Below are 19,725 nucleotides of genomic sequence, written 5' to 3'. Positions count from 1 at the left end.
TTGTTAACTGACTTTGTTGTTTGTTATTAACCATACATGTTTGTTCACATTTACTGAATGATTTCTGTACCTATTGAGAGGACAGAGGACAATAGGGCTTTTCTCTCCTTTAATCTTATTTTATAGCTGTGGATATCACACAGTATTACATTTTTGTCAGATAACCTGGTCTGTATGCTACCAAACTGGAGATTTCCTTTGAGGCTTAATACAAGGTCAATCTTTGTACATGTGCCCTATTTGTTAGAAAATAATTTATATTCTCTATGATCATTTCATTCTCTCATCTGTAGATATCCTTTGGATCAGTTTAACCATTCAGTTATTCAAATCTTCTCTATTCTACGCAGTATTTATTTGCTTCCTAAATCCCATTATTGCCCTCCCTGAAGATGCCTAGCCCAAGGCACTGCCCAGAAAACGTTCACCAGCCACAACAAATAGCAATCAAATGGAACTGAACCATTTGAAAAGCTTAGTCATCTAGCTTCAGAGTTTTCCTACCCTCACCAAGAACACTGTTTGACTCCCTACAGTCAAAATCTTCACTCACAGAGCCATTTTTTTCCTTTTTGGACATTGAGCAATCACAAAGCTTACTGCGAGGAGCTGGCAAGAAATGCAGGCCAAGCTACAGAAGTTTGCGAGAAGATTCTATAACCGTGAAAGGCACTTTCTTTCCAATTTTGGTTGGAAATGTTTGTAACTGTAAGAACAAAAGGTAGTCTTGGACTGTTTCTTCTCAGATAGCTAGTAAATTTCTATTTACTGTTATCAGTTTCCTAAATGAGTGTGGTTGTATTTAATTACTGTGCAACGTGGGGGAGACTTCTGTTGGCTCTTTTGTTTAGCACTTAAGAGTGAAAGAGTGTTCTGTCAATGTTCCTTTCTTCATTTCAAAGCCATTTTTTATCACAAAAATGTAGAACTCATCCAGACCACCAGCCTCACTGAACTGCAATAAATAGAATTCTAGAAGCTTCCAGTCTACCTCTGTTTTTCCCTATCAAATACGGACATATGTTTTTGTTGAATAGTTGGCATCTAAAGAGAGGTTATAGATAGCAGAGGATCTGAGCAGCAAAGCCCACTCTTAAATCACTAGATACGATAGACTACACCTGAAAAACATGAGCCTAATTAGGCTTAGAGAGGTGAAGCTACTTGCCCAAGGTCACACAACCCATCCAGTTTTCTCTCCCACTGCTTCCATCCCACCACCACGCCCTGTTCGGTCTACCACGGTAGCCTCCTCAGTTGTCCCCCCTGTCTCCTGCATGGCTCCTGCTTTCATCCACCGTCAACCTCCTTATAGCTAGAGTCATCTAATCAAAATATGAACTTAACATAAAACCTGCAAATGGCTTCCTACTGCCCTTAGGAATGTTCACTTTTCCAGGGACAGGTAGGCCTAGAAGGCTCAGCTCACTTCCTATCTCTTCAGCCTCAGCTTTTACCACATTCTCCCTCACCTGCTGTGGTCCAGAAATGCTGCCCTTCCCGTCATGCATTAGAACATTCTCTTAGGCCTATTCTTCCCTCTTTGGGGAATGTTCCTTTTACACAGCCTGGCCTAACGACGCTTCACATCACCTCAAGTTTCACTTCTTAGGGTCGTGCAATTCCATCACTGAAGTTCACTGACGCCCCAAGACAAGGTCAGGTTTCTTCACAGCACCTACCTTATTTGTAACATAGTAAGTTCAATACCTATTTGGTGAATGTATGAATCATTTGATTGTCTCTCTTTTTGACTAGATGGTAAGCCCTGAGAGGACCACTGGTGCCATTTTTTTAAATGGGTAAATAAGTAATAGACCCAGGATTTGAACTACGGACTCACCCTCTCCCTACTTCCCTCCTATTCCCCAGATTCTACCTCTCCCACTCTGTCCTTCTCCACTCCTCTGTTCCTCAGTCCCTTACCTGTCATCCCAGTGGCCTTCTCACAAGACGCATTGCCTAATTCCACTAGTGGCTCAAGGAGCTATTCAACTTGAATAGCTCAACTGGCTATTCCCAGTTCCACCTAGATGCCCCCTGGCAACTGCTCCTCATCTAGGGGCAGGTTTTGTCATGGGGAGAAGAAGCCCTTACCTGCTAATACCTAAAATGTCACCATCAGGATATTGTCTCTTCCCAGTGAGGATGGGTGTCTCCAGTTAGCTCTCTTTCAAAATGCCCATTAGCCTACTCCAGGGAAGGGAACACTTGACTCATCCATCCCTCAGCATCAACACGTTTGAGTTCATACACTTCACCTGGCTCAGAGTCGGCTCAGGTATCAAATAATTAAATGGCAGAAAAAAACTTAAAGTGGAAGGAATGGAGGAGAAAGGAAAGACTCGCAGTGTGGCCATAGGCTAAATCTGTCTTTCCATTCCGGTCTATTTTCCCATGAGTTCGGAATGGATACTTTCATGTTAAACCCATATATACCTGTGTATTAAATTACCCATTTTAAACCCATGGCAAATGACATGTGTATGTGTATTTCTCCAATTACCTTCATTTATATAGTTTGGATCCCTAACAATCAGACATTATACCCCTAAGAAGAAGTGCTTTATCCTGGGGCCCTTCTCTGACCATTTACAGCCTCTGCGTGTGGAGACAGCCTTCCCTACATTTAAACCTCCCCATTAGCAGGAACATCATACAAATGGCTTCTCTGGTCACCCAACACCAAAGCACTCTGCAGGCCATTAGTGCACCCTAGATTGGAAAACCCAAAAAGTATAAAACGGGGATTTGTGATCTGAATGTGACCTAATTAGCCCATGGTCAAATACAATCAGCGCAACCACCGGAATAAATGCACTGGTATGGAAGCGTAATTTGAACTCATTCATAAACTTAACAATTAACTTGAAGCACTGTTTGTCATGTTCAGAAAAAGTAAAGGGAAGGGAAGAACCACAGCATCTTGGGCATGTACGGAGATTAATTTTCTTCAAAGCAACCAACCTCATGGGTGGTAATTTTTTCTCTTAATGATTTGATGTGTTCTCTCCATCATCCCTTTGAGCAGCGAAATAAGAGCATTAAGTATTAGTACGAGTAAACTGCAACTCTACGCAATCATGTTTCTAATAAGCTGTGATCGCACAGAAATCCGAACACCGCAGAGGTGAACAGAATTACTTAACTGAGACGGGAGGAATCAGATTCTTACCCAGGATCTAGGGAGAAGAAAAAGTCCCATGTTTTCCTTGGTACCCTCCTGAGATCCTTTGGCAGTTCTGAGAACTTCTCAGTGCCTTGATTCTGCCTCCGAGGTCTGCCCTGAAGACTCAGAGGAGGTGTTCCCGCCCATCTCCCATGAGAGCCCGTGGGGAGAGCAGTGCCTAGCACAGGTGTGTTTATTTGATGACTAGGGCGGCGGGGTGGGGGTGGGGGGGCGGGGAAAGAATGTTCTCCCTGAAAAATTCAGATTTGGAGAGTTGTAGGTTTTGTGGAAGCGCTGGGTGGCACCGTTTTCTAGCGGGCTCCGGCTGCCTACACACCAGACCCCTTGGCAGTCTGTACTTAAAGAGCAGGAGGCATCTCTGCAACTTTAATACACACACCTTAATCAAACACTTCGGGACCCCATGTAAAACACATTGTTTTACTGGGGTGGGTTTTGTTTTTAGCATTCGATTCAGCTGCCTATGACTTCTGGGAGCAATCTCACACATAGTTCAAGTCAAGGTCATGGAGATGACTTCGTTGAGCTGAGAGATGTACAAACCCGTGGTACTGAGGACCAATAATCAAGCTCAACTGTGAAAAAGGTTAATCCACTCCGTGGAAAAAGAACTAGACAGAACACACAGCCCATTCTCGACAGTAAAAGGGATCTCTGACCCCAACACAGTTCATCTTTCTCGAGCATTTCCATGCATTCATCACATTCAACTACTTAGCCGTCTTTACGGGGATCAGCCAAGATACTCCTTCACCTTGGCTCAGTAATTAGCACCCATCTTTACCTCCCACATGCATGGGGGAGGAGCGGATAGGAAATGTGACTTGGAGTCAAGCCGGTCGGGACTCAAATCTTGACTCTGCCAGTTCCTGGCTCTGTGACCTTGACCAAATTACTAAACTTCTCAGAGCCCTCAGTTCCTCAGAAGTTGTCATGAGGACAACTCCACAGACTGTCATGAGAACAGAATGAGAGAAGATCAGTAGAAATTAGGCCTGGCATTTGGTAGTAGTCAATAAATGGCAGTTGAGGCTCAATAAAATGCACCTCCATTTAAAAAAGCTACTGAACTTGACCTACTTAAACACCACCACTAGGGCTTAATAAGCTTGTGCATTTCTTTTCTTCTACTTTAGTTCCCATGGTGGTCCTGACTCATACACCTAGTTAAGAGTGAACGAGAGAATGATGAAAAACATGCGAGCTAGGGAGGAAGCAAACAGCGGGGGCCATTAGCACAGTTCTCCACAGCTGAATAAAGCTATGTCAATTAACCCATCCCTGGGAGTCAAGCAGAAGAAACAGGACCCTCACACGGCTGCAAACCGCGTTTGCAAGCGTCCTAACGCCTTCTGTAACGCTTCTGCCGCTCATGGCTGGCCCTGAACAACCTGACACCGCAGAACGAGGCTGGCCCGGCTATTTGCACAGACAGCGTCACTGCACGGTGCTCAGCAAGTCTGCCCGATGGGACCGGAAGGACTGACATCACCGGTAAGGTATCCTAAGTTCGTACCAAAGAGAAGATGCTATTTGCCATTCATGCTGTCGATTCTTATCCCGCGTGTATTTTTAAAGACTTTGGAAAACGGTCTAAACCTCAATGTGTTTGCAGAACCAAGAAGGAACTACTACCCTAGTTCCATAATGCATGCAGATCAAATGCATTTCAATTGGAAAAGTCAATTTAATTTGCAGGCTTCTGTCTACACGTGCTGCTTCTATTTTCTTTGATCAGATTAGTGGAACAAAGTTCAGAGGACTTTTTTAGTTCAAACGTTTTCCCATAATGGCAAATCAATCTGCTCCGGGAAACAAAACATCAAAACGTGAACAATACAAAGCTATCATTGGAAGTTGATCCGATCTGCACATAAATACACCCACTAAAATTTAAATGAAACTTTATAGAGGAACAAAATTAGCTAAAGGATTTTTTTTTGTGCCAACTCTAATCAATCTTGTGTATTTCTTCCGCACTGTTAGAAAATACACTTCATAGAAGGGTAGAGCAAGCTCACAGCAGGCAAAATGTGGTAGCTGAAGTCAAGCATAGCTAATGGGCTGCTTAGGACAGATGCGATCTACAGAATTCAGCCATCCATCCCTATCAGCTCTGGTATGGAGGACCGATTCCCAGCATGTGCTGCTTCTGTAGGTTTTATGTTGATGACATCGGTTTCCTGGATCTAGATGGATACAGGAGATGGAGGCAGTATGTAAACAGAAGGCATATTCTATTTTACATGCCAGCATTTGGTATGATAAGAAGACAATTTGTCATGCCAAGCCTAGCAAAGGTCTCAGACTGCCATAGAAGAGTTGGGAGCTCAGAGAGGGGGTAGGGGGTAGGATGACAGCACAGAGAAAAGTAAGACAGAAGCTGAGTATCCACAGAACCAGCAAAACCGGGAGATATAAAGGTCTCAGAGACGAAGAAGGCAGAGAGGCACAGTCCCACGGGCTTAGTCATCAGGATATATACCAAGAGCCTTAAACTCGAGTTTCCAGAGCAGCTTCTGGGGACAAAGACAACTCCCCCTCTGGCTTCTTTTAGAACCTCTAAATGAGTACAGGAGGGATGAAGGATTGGTGGCTGAGGCCCACCCACACCCTCTCCCCACCCAGCAATTGACACAGTGACTTAGCCCAGAGTGAGAATAGGGAGAGTTCTACTGGACGGACAGACAGATGGATGAGTGTACCAACTTGAACACGCAAAATGTTGGGGGCTGAAGGGCAGCACAGGAGTGTTCTCGGTTCCAAACTTTGCCCTGAAGCTGGCGAGCTGTGTCCTATTGGATAAGCTACCTAACCTCATCTCAAAAAGGGGGTAATAGTACTTAACTCCTATGACTACTAGAGGATTAAATGAGTTTAGGCATTTAAAGCACTTAGTGAAGTGCCTTCCTCATGGTAAGCGCTCAGGAAATGTTAGTACCTGCTATGATGATGATGATGATGATGATGATGATGATGATTAACAACAACTACTATTATTATCACTATTATATTATTATTATTATTATAATTAATGATTATTAACAACAACAAATGACCAGGAAGCTTTTATATTGACCAAACTGGAGACACTGCTACCTCAGAAGATCATCCAAAGCAGAATCATGGAGTCTCTCCCAAAATACCTGCCACAAAGTTCCTCAAAATTAAATACTCTACCAGCTCAGTGCCAATCTCTCTTGCTTTCATACACGTGCTTCTTCTGGAGCTCTGCCATTCTCTCGCCCTCTCCTCCATATCTGTTTGTAACTTGGGAGGATGTATTTGATACCTGCGTAGGAGAGTTACCTGCCACGTTATAAAACAAGAGAGGACACAAAAGTTAACGAGGAAACGTTAAGGAGGCCAAGGGAGGCTAAAAGCCGAAAAGAGGCTGGCACACAGCCTCAGTTCCCTCTCAGGCCTTCTCTCATGAGCGCAGGCAAAATCCAACTCTTTGTAATGACTCCAAGCCTGCTCCCAAGCAAGCCTAATGTGGCTGGAGAAACACACAACCACACTGTTGTCCCTTAAGACAACAATTAAACTTAGATGTTGAGTGTGAGCCCTTGGCACTGTCTGACGTCCTACTCTGGAGACTATTTCATACTGTCTCCTCTCAGCTCACACCTCTAATTCTCCTTTCTTCCTCCTCGCTCCCAGCTGATGACCTGACTTCCGATTTTGGTGAGAAAAAAAGAAGCGACTGAGAGAAATGCCACCTCCAGCAACTACCCCATCCAGTAGCCATACCCTTCATGAACTCGGCCTGCTCTTCATTGACTGGATGAAGTGTTCCTGCTCCCAAGGAAAACCTTCCACCAATACTAAGAATCTATTACACCTGCTTTCATTTTCTTCATAGTATGATATTACAGACATGAATGGATAAAGTGATGTAGGTCTATTTGTTTATCTGTTCACTGTCTTCTGCACCCCATTAGAATATAAACCCATTGAGGATAATGTTGTATTCTGTAGCCAAGAGTGGTTTCAGCCAAGATCAACAATGATCTGTGGAATGAACAAAGAAGTGAGTGAAGAAAAGAATACATGAACTTCTCATTGTGGGTAAAAATAGTTTTTGCATGCTTACAAGTCTCTCTCTCTCTCTCTCTCTCTGTTCCCCCAACCCCATGCCCCTTCCTCCCTCCCCAACCCCCTCATCTTCTGGATAGAAATCAAATGTCCCAGGAGGCTAGGCTATTACAGAGTAATGCTCTTCAGGGAGGCATCCTCGGGCATCCAAGTGAGTGCTGAGGTCTGCACGGAATTTGCTCTTGGCTAAAGAGGGCCAGTAAATGGGGCCCACACACGGGGCCAGCCGGGTAATATGGGATGTATGCTTGCCAAGCAAAGGTTTATTTCGGTTCTGGCTCCAATGACAGGAAAGCTTCTTAACTTCCTTCCTTCCTTCCTTGCCACCAAGCCTGGGGCTGTGCCATGGAAAGTCCAACCCTGAGATGTCTACAAAAAGTGTCCCGGGGAGGAAGCCCATGGCTTGTACACACCACCTGCACTAGGCTCAGGAAGCCAGCCAGCCTGGATGGGGAGGGGGCCCGTGGCTTGCACTTTCTGTCTATGCATAAGATGTTCCATTTCTGAGCACTGTGGCCAAGACAGATGAAGGATCAAATGACATAATTGATATTAAAGTGGCTTGTTCATTAGATAGCATATGGGTGATACACACCAGAGAGGTAGTTAAGCATGTGAGAATGGAGATGAATGTGAAAGAGGTGGGGAAAGTAGAGAAAGGGAAAATGGGGGAAGGGAGGAGGAGTGGAGAAGGTAGAAGACGTGGAAGAGGGAGAAAAAGAAAAAGAAGAAAAGTGATTTAGTTCACAGCACATCAGCGACGAATATAACTTTAACTGAAGATCGCAAACATGACTCCTGAGCTCTGACACTGGGAGTCACTGGTGTGGACACCTTGGGAAAGTCTCTTTCCTTGTCTGCCCCTGGTTTCTTCACCAGTCAACGGAGGAAGCGGGTATCTGAAGATGATCCACAGTGACCCTCACAGCTTTGACCTCTGAGAGTCCATAATCTTTGCAGTCATGAGCCTGGCTGCATGATCTGGGTCAGTGAAGCCACCAGGCACCAAAGCCAACCAGAACACAGTCTGGAGCTTTAGCAGATGCCCTGGAAAATAGGCAGAGACTCCCAGTGCCAACATTATTTTGGTTCCTGAATGGTGCCTTAGCTGCCTTCCCATAGCCCCCAACTTTCCAGGAAGCCATTCTCCCTGGGCCTACTGATACGTATGTCTCACGTTACAGCTTCTTTTTCCTATGAAAGAAACAGCACAAACTATCATTTGTTCCTCAGCACGAATGAAACCATCCAGTGAATTCAGCTAATTTGTCCTTCAATACCTTTTGTTGGCCCTTTCATGACAAATTCATTGGAGCCCTTGACCCCAGAACCTAATTCACAGTGACTCTTAACGTAAATGAGACCTTTGCCCGCAACCCCCACAGTCTCTGCTCCTGGCCCCTTTCAAACTTCCATACATCATCCCTGATGGCCACAGGCACGGCCGCTCTAGTCTTACTGTGGGGAAGGGCAGGCACCATGCTTTCAAGTTTGTATGGACCACAGGGTGAAATCAACCATAGACAGGCATCCCCCGAGGAGGCCGGCCTGGACTGGGAAGGCCAGGCACATAGTCTACGAACACCATGTTGTTTCCTTCTTTGTGAGTCTTTCCAAGTTAACTGGTGGGGAACTGAACTCACTTGCCCCTACATAGCCTTGGAATATCTTGTCATTCAAAGAGGCTTTTGTGGTATACTGGGAAGAATATTGGATCTAGAATCCAAAAGAAAGAAGTAAATTTGGGGGGACTCCTGGGTGGTTCAGTCAGTCAAGCATCCAACGCTTAATCTCAGTTCAGGTCTTGAACTCAGGGTCATGAGTTCTAGCCCCACACTGGGCTCCAGGCCTGCGAAGTCTACTTAAAAAAAAAAAAAAAAAAAAAAGTAAAATTCGAGCTCCAGCACTATCATATGTTGGGCAATTTAGAGGATGTCTCCTAGCCTCCTGACTCTTCCCATCTCTAGAACAGAGGTAATAATAGTACATAAAGGAGGAAGGTTGAATAAGATCCCTATGCCTAAAGCACACAGAATAATGTCCAGTACATATATGCATAATAAGTATTAGTGAGTAGCCCCTGCTAGTATTAAATGAAATAATGGGTATGGCCATGCTTTGCAAAATGAAAAGAGCCACCGGAATTGTGTTTGTGCAAGAGCGGACTCGAACATGACTTTCTGCTTTGGCTTCATTATGCTGCATTCTCATCAGCAGCCCTGGCAGCAAAAAGCATGTATTCACGTTTGTGCCAAAGAACTAATACCTAGATATGGGCACAAATTTCGGCAGTGGCCACAGCGTCGTTATGGCAGCTGGATGACTGGAAATGACCTAAGTGTCCAAAAAAGAAGCCAGGTTTGAGGATGTTGTAACATAAACACATACTGCGTGGGGTAGCAACTGAAACAATGCTCTAAAAGCATAAGGACAGAAAAATAGGTCCCAGATACACTGCTGAATGGAAAAAAAGGGGAGTTAGGAGCCGCAGATGTTCTATTTTACACTTTGTAAGCCTATATTGTATGAATTTTCACAAACATATTTGACCTTGGCAATGAAGTTTTAAAAAGTGTATGCCATCTGACTTCACTTTTGCAAATACACAGGATATAAGTTAAAATGTATGGAAAATTTCTCAAAGACTTGACACTACATGCTGATTCTCTGGATATTAGGAATTTGGGTGATTTTTTTGTTTTTTCTTTGGACTGATCTGAGCTTTTCTGTTGGGTTTTTTTTAATGATTTTTTTTTTTTTAAAGAATGAACTTGTATTTGTTCGACACCATGACAGAGAGGGTTCCTAACCCTAAGTCTCTAAGTCTGTCAAGTAGCCAAAGCTTGGTTTCAGAGGCTTGCCATACTGGTTTCAGGGAGCCCTGGGCCTCCAAGGAAGTATGGAAAGGCGCTGACTTGCTGTCCCTCAAATTTGCTCTGACAGAGAAATAAAGGCAGGGATATTTGTTGCTTTCCCTGCTGCGGCTTCCTAAGCAACCAGTCCCCCTTTGAAATCACTTCGAAGATACATTTTTAAAGTGACGCCATTCTGGAAAGAGAGGAGAATGGAGAGCGACAGCTTCATGGGTATGGAGTTTCCTTCTGGCATGATGAAGAGGTTTTGGAATTAGATAGAGCTGACGGTTGCACAACACTGGGAATATACTGTCACCGTATCGTATGTCTTTAAATGGCTGATTGTGAGTTGTGCGGATTTCACCTCAATAAAATTAAAATTAAGCTATGAACAATGAGTGCAGGACAGGTAACTTTGTTAGGGATGTGGGAAATGTGCCTCTTTAGTTTGTGTGTGTCCAATGTGTAAAATCTCTGCACACCTAGACCAAAATTTTAAAAGATGCCTTTTCACTTTGTTTCAGGGGGATGTGTGTTACTTACTGATAGGCAGTTCTTTTCTTTTAAGATTTTATTTATTTATTTGAGAGAGAGAGAGTCAGAGAGAGCATGAGAGGGGAGAAGGTCAGAGGGAGAAGCAGATTCCCCATGGAGCTGGGAGCCCAATGCAGGACTCGATCCCAGGACTCTAGGATCACGACCTGAGCCAAAGGCAGTCGCCTAACCAACAGAGCCACCCAGTTGGCCTGGGCACCCAGATGCCCTGATATGCAGTTCTTATCATGTCATCACTGTCATCGGGTGTTAGAACTGAAAGATAGTTGGGCCACTTCCTTTTATAGATTCAGTATCTGAGGTTAGAGAAAACGTGAAGACGCAAGTAATTTACAAAACCGGATTTAGAATCCAAGCGTGTCTGTACAGTGCCCCTTCCACAGTCACCCACTACTCTTATTTTATTTATTTTCTGAGCCTCTTTAAACTTATTTTTATTTTATTTTTTAAAAGATTTTATTTATTTATTTGACAGACAGAGATCACAAGTAGGCAGAGAAGCAGGCAGAGAGAGAGGAGGAAGCAGGCCCCCTGCTGGGCAGAGAGCCCGATGCGGGGCTCGATCCCAGGACCCTGGGATCATGACCTGAGCTGAAGGCAGAGGCTTTAACCCACTGAGCCACCAGGTGCCCCTAAACTTATTTTTAAAAAACTATCTATTGTTGGATCAAATTCTCTGCCTCATGCCCTGTCTCTGAATTTGCTTTGTGCACTCCAAATCCTTTGATATGCTGTACATTGGCCGTGGCGTTTGATGGTTGTATTGAGCAAACCCATCCTTGTTGAGTAGTTATTTCAGTTGTAAGAAGCAGGTGATGGCTGTGGATTAACTCAGTAATGCTCCACACCTTCTTGGCCCTACCACTTTATCCCCGGGAAAGCTAAAGATCTGTGTTATACCTGAGTCATCTGAGTCTCAAAACATTGTCATTAACACAGCAGTTTCTGTGTCTGCACATCTTGCCCTCCATAACCCAGCGAGACTGTTTATTTGTAGGACAAAAAAAAAGCTTTCCATTCACAGCCAAGAAAATTATACCTTACTTGTACTTGGTACGGATTAATTTTTCTCAAATATGTCTCGAGTCATAGTAGAACTGCACGGTGGCCAGTGATCTGCTATTTGGAATCAAAGGAGCATTGACGCGACGGAGGCAGCAAAGATTTTCTGATCACTTTGCAAATTTACATGTCACCAATTTGCAGTCCCTGATGCCTCTCCCCCCGCCCCACCTCATTCAACCATTCAGAGTCTGAGCTGAAGTGTGCCGGTTCCTACAAATGGCAGGTTTTAGAAAACATCTGGGCCGCTCTGATCATTCTGCCGAGTTTCGATATATCTGGAGGGAATGATCTGAATTGAATCTGGATCCCAGGCTCTGGGGGTTGACCCACTGGAAACCACCCTTGCAACACCCTATAGGCTGATTCAACATCACTCTGTAGACTTCTGAACAAGACAAAAGAGCTCAATTTGTTTCCTGTTTATCAGAGAGCCAATGAAGATGCATTAAGTGGCAACTTCAGCGGGAAGGAGAGAGGTGGGGAGTCCTAGTTGGTTAACACATCCCCATCAGTGCACATAATCGATTTAGAGGCAAGGCCAATTTTACAGTGGGGTTTTTGACATGAGGCGAACAAGCTACAGAGCTTTCCCAAGCAGATTCAACAAAGCCAACTACAGTTGGAGTCCCTCCTCATTACTCGAAAGAAAAATCCCAAAGATCCAAATAACACCCAACACTAAACTTGACCACTATTCCTAGGTAGATGTGGACCAGACTTCAAAAGAAGTGTTAATGATACAGCTCCACTCAGAGTCTCCAATCCAGGGCTCTCTCTCTCTCTCTCTCTTTCTTTTTCTCTTTTAAGAATGAGGGGAAGTTAGGGGCAGAGGGAGAGAGAGAACCCTAAGCAGTCTCCATGACCCTAGCGCAGAGCCCAACATGGAGCCCGATCCTATAACCCTGAGCTCATGACCTGAGCTGAAATCAAGAGTCAGATGCTTAACCAACTGAGCCACCCAGGCGCCCCCAGGGATCTCATTCAATCTCTCTTTCACAGCAGAGAAAGTATTCAATAAATATTAGTGACAGATAACAGTAACATCATCGTTGTCACTGTCATTATGAAGGTGCTTTTCATAGCTCCCAGAATATAGCAGACACTTAAAATTGGCTTTTGGATTAATTTATGAAACAACTATAATGTGAAGCATAATCATGATCACCATAACCATAACTACATTTTTGAGCTCTGATGTGTCAAGCACCACGACCACGCTAGGCAGTTTTATATGAAGTAGCTTACTTCTTTTTTTTTTTTTTAAAGATTATTTATTTATTTATTTGACAGAGAGAGAGATCACAAGTAGACAGAGAGACAAGCAGAGAGAGAGAGGAGGAAGCAGGCTCCCTGCTGAGCAGAGAGCCCGATGCGGGACTCGATCCCAGGACCCTGAGATCATGACCTGAGCCGAAGGCAGCGGCTTAACCCACTGAGCCACCCAGGTGCCCTGAAGTAGCTTACTTCTTACCAACAATGCATCTGCAGCGTAAGTTCCCAGTAGAGTTCCTCTAGAGCACAGAAGTTATTACTAGTCAAATCACCAGGAAGTGACAAAACCGGGATCTGAACTCAGGCCTTCCTTGTTGGAAAGAGACTATGAATAATGATAAGGAAAAGAGCAAAACTTGACTGAGTGCTTACCAGACACTGTGCCGAACGTTCGACCTGCCTTACAACTACGTTAGGCAGATTGTGCACCACTGTAAAACACGGCCTTGGTTTCCAGGGTCACAAATCAGAAAGGCACTAGAAATACTGAGAGAACTGTGGTCCCAGAAAACAAACGAACAGAGGCTGTCCCTTGGTTTCTGTCCTTATACAAAGATAGCAGAAGGTAGCAAGAGCCCATGCTGTGAAGGAACAACTTGGGCTCTAAGTAGAAAACACAGTCACATGAACTCTTCTTGTAAAGTTGGCTCATGGAACACTGGAGATGGCCATGGCCTTGGCAAACAAACTTTACAAACCAACCGCCCTAACCCCAATTGGTAGACCAGACACCTGAAGTCCTGAGACGGGGAGCAATGTGTTTTCACAGCCTCCCAAAGAAGCTTGGGGTTTCTGAAAGCTTTTCAGAGTGGCAGGTGAGGCCCCTCCAACATTTACCAAGGGCTCTGTTAGTGCCTCCAAGATGGAATGTGACAATGAATCCAACACAGGCCCTGGCCCTCAAGGAACTCACTGTCCAATGAGGGAGACAGGCAAGTCACAAGCAACAGGAATTTGAGCCAAGAAGGAAGTTTAATGGCACTGGACTAGGTGAGTTCAGAGGAAGAAGAATCCTTTCCAGTGGGGGGCAGGGTGTCAAGGAAAGCTTTGTAAAGGAGATGCTATCAAACGACAGGTAAAATTATGAGAAGAAGAAACACATTTAGGTAAACAGCTATGGCAGAGGGAGAAAATTTTCAGGTGTGTTCAGGAAGCAGGTGGGTTTCCAATTTGGCTGGACATGAGTGGAAGTGAGGGAGAACCAAGGAACCAAAGACTGTTCCATTGGTTTGGAAGCCCACAGACAGGAGGTGAAAGAGAGCGGACTGCCCCTTAGCTGCTGGAGTCTGAGCACGAGATGGAGGCAATTACAACCGGCCTCAGAAAGATGCATCTTGCCACTGCTTTCTGGTAAATATCTGAGTTCAGGAAGAGGCCCAAGAAAAGAGAGGCAGGAAGTGGGAGAACAGTCAGGAGGCTGTTTGTCGCAACAGTACAGACAGGAGGGAATGAGCATCGCCTCAAGTGGGGCGGGGACCCAGGAAGTGTAGAGGAGGGGGGATGCTTGGCAGTTTTCCTTCTCTTCCACTAGGTCTGTGCTTAATTGCTGAGCGGCCCCTCGGTGATCTGAAGCAGTACATGGTCCCAGCTCATGCACACCGGACCCCCTAGGGGCTCTTGCTCCCTGAAGGGGTTTGACTGCCTAGCTTCTGAATACTCATCCCTCTACTCTGGGCTGTGTTTGGCTCCTGCTAAACTTTATAACCTCATCAACACATTTCTACTGCTCGCTTTTTTTTTTTTTTTCAGGGAGGAGTCTGGGGATGGGATGTGCAGGCAGAAGCCAGCCCCTTCCAGACAACAGACCTTTCACCATTCGTCAAATGGGCAATTGCATGCCATTGTCTGCGGCCACTGCTTTAATGGGTCTTGGCTCTAGCTGGAGCTTCTTGAGGCACCAATCCTCAACAAAAGACACCTCCCAGGGTCAAAGCTAACAAAAACAGTTATTTGACAATTAGATATGTCCATTCGGAAGTATTTACCAACTGAAACTCCACAAAAAGTAGTCGGGAGGCACAGTGCAGAGGGAGATCGCCTAAGCTCCTAGACACTGCAAGAAAAGCCCCACCAGGGAGACCAGTCCTCAGCACTCTGTCTTTACATTCGACCTACTCACAGCAATTTGCACAACCTTCCCATTTCATTGAAGACAGCTGCTGACAATGATAACTAGGTGCATTTGGTTTTCTCTCCTAAGAGGAGTTATGGATCTTCAGAGAAGGAGTATTACTTGATAAAACCTTGTCTACCACCAGCAGAACACATCTCAAATCTATAACAAAATCTTCTTATAACAAAATCTGCTTCACAACTCTTAACAAGACTAGACTAAAAATGGAACACCCACAAACAAGCAGAGGAGCTTGGAGTGATCAGCAGCGACAGAAATAATAGTCTTCCAGAGATGAGCATGGGAGCATGCTGCAAACACCTGTGGGGTAGGGTTTACCAGAACCCGCCACCAGCAAAGTCATCCCTAGGCACGGAGATGTAAAATTCATGGGCCAAGTCAGCCTTCTGCATTACACCAGGCAGGTGGTACAGCTCCAGTGGGCTGGGGATAGCTATCATCACAATTACAGCCCAGCGCACACATCCCTGGGATTTCTTGTCTTCAGAGTTGTCCCTTAATAATTCCTACTTACCGCCCTGCATGTGCGCACAACTTTCGGACAGTTCCACCTGGCAGCTGCCTTCAGAGATGCTCATGTGTACTTCAAACCATCTGCTCTGGCGAGGAGAGCCTGGGGACAGTGTAGAGACAAGCTCCCACCTCTGCCAGGGAGCAGCGGGGGGGCTCTCAAAGATACTGAAGGGGACTCTGGACTTACCACGGTCCTCGGGCAGCTATAGCATGGATGTCAAAGGAAGGTATGGTCCCAGAATCCACACTGCGGGGCTGGAGTTACCCTTCCAACCCGCTCTTCTGGGCCAGGACAACTAGTGTCCTCAGCCCGCTGAAGTGTCAGTGGCCCCAGCCTACTGGGTTTCCATGGAGCCAAGATGCACATGCTGGGTGTCACTCGGGACTCCGGGCTTAGGGGATGCATACAGGACCACAACGATGGCATCTGCTCTGATAGCAATCCTTTGCAACTGAATTTTATTATATTCTGAGTTTTCCAATCATGAGCAATCATACTGCTACTGGCCAGAGAACGACATACATCACATTTGGGTGCCTCGACACAAATTACCCCATTGGATCCTCCCAACATTTTTATCTCTACCAATGGATGAAGAGACTGAGGCTGGGAAAGACGAAATGACTTGACCAAAGTCACTCTGCTTGGTAGAGGATGCGAGGGGTAGCCCCTCAGGCTCATGTAAAAATACAGATGGAGAAAAAAGGAGCAAATCTGAGCTCCAAGTCAGGGAATAGAGAGAGATGCTGTGGGGACAGGAAGCAGCCCAAGCAGCCACACGTATTCTTACCTCATTCCAGCAGCTTCCAAGATCAGTCAGCAGACAGGAGGTCACATGTGGCCACTAAAATACCTGAAAAGTTGACCATAGCATAGTGGGAGCCAGGCAGAAGCTACCCCCCCAACAGGTGACCAATCCATCGCTGAGGTTGTGCGAGGCCATCATAAAGAACAGACAGATTGGGTAGTCGAAGAAAAGAGTCAGACCCTGCTTCAAATCTCAGCTCTGCCACTTCCAGTGACCTTGGCTAGATTGCCTCTGCTCTCTGAATTTCAGTTTCTCTGTAAAACTGGAGATGGTAACAGCAGCCCCGTCTCTGAGTTGGTACGAAGATTACATATGACCTGGCGCAATACTTGGAACTCCGTAGGTATTAAGTAAAGCACAACAACTATGGTAGGCCAGCCATACTTTTCTGCGTCCTCGTTCCCTCTAAGAGAAGTTCCTTGTCCACGTCTCCTCAATATCGTGAGAGGTGTGGTGTCCATGTCTAAGGCCTCCTCTGCTTCCTCAGACCAGGGAGGAAAGGGAAAGGGGAGCGTTCAGAGGTAAGGACAGCTTCACGTTAACCAGGATTGCACCATGTGGCCTACATGTCAATGTTTTACCTTTACATTTTGCCAAAGGATGAATACCTATTCGGTTACACCAGTTTGATTCAGTACAGTCAAACATAACAGACTCCCGAGCTGTTCTCTGCTAGGATCTTCCAGCACAGGCATAGGTATGACAGGGTGTCACCTTCGAGAGGCACACACATGAGCCACTCATTCAGAATAACACAGAACATGAGAATTGCTATGGAGAAGTTGGTGGGGGGATGTGCGATTCACCCAGGAGGAGGAGCTGTCTAGCCTGTTTGAGGGAAAATAGGAGAAAGCTTCATAAAACAAGTGGAATTTGAGATGGGCCTTGAGAAACGAGTAGTTCAAAGGATGAAGATGGAGTGAAGAATGATCAAAATGGTGGGGAGGCCATACATGAAGGCATTGCTTCAGGAAATTACGAATCCATCAAGAGAAAGACAGCAATCCAGTGTGGCTGGAACACATGGTAATAGACAAGAAAATAGATTTCTTTTTTTTTTTAAGATTTTATTTATTTATTTGACAGAGATTACAAGTAGGCAGAGAGGCAGGCAGAGAGAGAGAGAGAGAGAGAGAGAGGAAGCAGGCTCCCCGCCGAGCAGAGAGCCCGACGCAGGGCTCGATCCCAGGACCCTGGGATCATGACCCGAGCCGAAGGCAGAGGCTTTAACCCGCTGAGCCACCCAGGCGCCCCAGATTTCTTTTTTTTTAATAGAGAGCAAGACTATGTGGACTTCAAAATAGGAAGGAACCATACTAAAAGCAAAGGGGCAAATAAACATACTAAAAATTAAAAGGGGGATAAGCTGTAGATGCAACAGATCATATAATGTTATGAGCAACTTGATGCCCATAAATTCAGCAATTTCAATAAAATATGCAAATTACTAGAAAACCATAAATTTTTTAATTGACCCAAGAATGGCCCTATAAGCATTTTAAAAATTTAAAGCATATTAAACAAATGCCAGACCCAAGAGGGTTTTTTTTTTTACAAGCAAGAACTACTAAACATTCGAGAAACAGGTAATTCCAATCTTATACAAACACTTCCAGAGAATAGAAGAAAGGAATATTTCCCAACTCATTTTATGAGGCTACTTTTGCCTTGGCACCAAAATAAACAATAATAGAGAAAGAAAAAAAAAAATCATACTAACCTAACTTGCGAAAAGAAATGTAAAAACGCCCAACAAAATACCAGCAAATGAAATCTAGCAATGTCTAAACAAGAAAATCAATCATGACCAAGCTGGGTTAATTCCAAGAACTTAAGTTTGTTTTCACATTAAAAATTCTAGGAGTGTAAAGCACTGCATTGTTGCAAAGGATTAAAAAAGAAAGAAAAACAAAAAACAAAAAACTACACTATATGAACATCTCAAAAGGTACAGAAACCGCATTTGATAAAAATCAACATCCATGCATAATAAAATCTATTAGCAACCTGATAAAAGCTATCCATACAAAATACTTGGGAGGCATGATAACTCAGCGGTAAAATATTCTAAGAATTCCATTTAAAATCAGGAACAAAACAGGAATGTCCGGGATATACTCTTGGGCTGGTGGCCCTCCTGCAGGTCTGAGCTGGTACAGTGAGGCGAGACAATGGAAAACATTGCAGAAGGACTGGAGAGGAAGAAATAAAACGTTCACAATTTGCTAATGCTTTGATTCATTATAGAGAATAAAAGAATCTTATAAATTATTAGAATTTTATTCAGTTTAGCAGGCTTCTAAAAGCCAGGCAGTCTTGTTCAACTGCCCAGGCTATAGGGTAGAGCTGTGGGGGTTCATTTTAATTTTTTAACTCTAATTATTTTTCATCTTTATGAATATGGCACAGGCAGCCTTCCATATGTACATTTCATCATAAACATGAAAAATAAATAAAAAACAAAAACTTGGAGGCAGAAAGATGAGTGCTGTGCTGTCCTGGTAGGTTGGGTGAGGGCCAGGAGGGCCTGGGACAGTGCCGGGACAATGAGCACAGCCGGTGGAGGGCTGTGGTGGGAAGCCCACTACATCACCACAAGGGACAGAGGAAAAGGCGAAAGAAAGAGGAATCTGAACAGAGCACAGAGCGTGCCCCCCAGCTCCCTGTCCATGAGGCCACCCCTCTGCGAGCAAACTTTTCCCCAGAGCCCCTTTCCTGACAGCCCCGCTCTCTCTGTACCAGCTCCTAGTGGATGGTGGAACAGCTCTCTTTGGGCCCCCCGTGGCTACAACTGGTGGTCTCATCTGGGCCCCCTGCCTGGCTACGTCTGGCAACTCCGTGCCTGTAAGCACAGCCTGTCCTAGCCCAGGCATTAGAGGAACAGAGCCAAATGTATCAAGTAAATACTCATTTACTGGGTCTCACTGACCTAGCCTCTCTTTTTAGAATAAACACAGGAAATAACATCGTCGTAAGGGAAGAACAAATCTTACTGAAATAATGTCTAAGAAAGGCATGGTAACCTGTCCATTTGCTGTCCGGGGCTGGGTCTCTCTGGGCCTTTGGCAGTGGCGGATGGTAGGGGAGAGGGTCTTTTCTGTCTCAGAAAGAACAATAATTCTACATCCTCCTCCCCAAGACCGGCCACACAGCCGTCAGAATACTGATAACGGATGTAGAATCAAGGGTTCCCTTTTTGGTTTGTTTGGGACCAATGACTGGGCTCCTAGTGGC

At 44.9% G+C, this 19,725-nt stretch overlaps 1 protein-coding gene across 5 annotated transcripts in view; it reads right to left on the bottom strand.

Annotated features, from left to right (window-relative positions):
- FGF13 (fibroblast growth factor 13) overlaps positions 1-19,725 on the bottom strand; it is a 493,670-nt gene that overhangs the window by 360,520 nt on the left and 113,425 nt on the right. The gene's annotated exons all lie outside the window — the stretch shown is intronic.

The sequence above is a fragment of the Lutra lutra genome, chromosome X, assembly GCF_902655055.1.
Source record: "Lutra lutra chromosome X, mLutLut1.2, whole genome shotgun sequence".
NCBI classification, from domain to species: domain Eukaryota; kingdom Metazoa; phylum Chordata; class Mammalia; order Carnivora; family Mustelidae; genus Lutra; species Lutra lutra.
The sequence above is the reverse complement of the archived record's forward strand: the minus strand, read 5'-3'. Positions and strand labels throughout refer to the sequence as shown.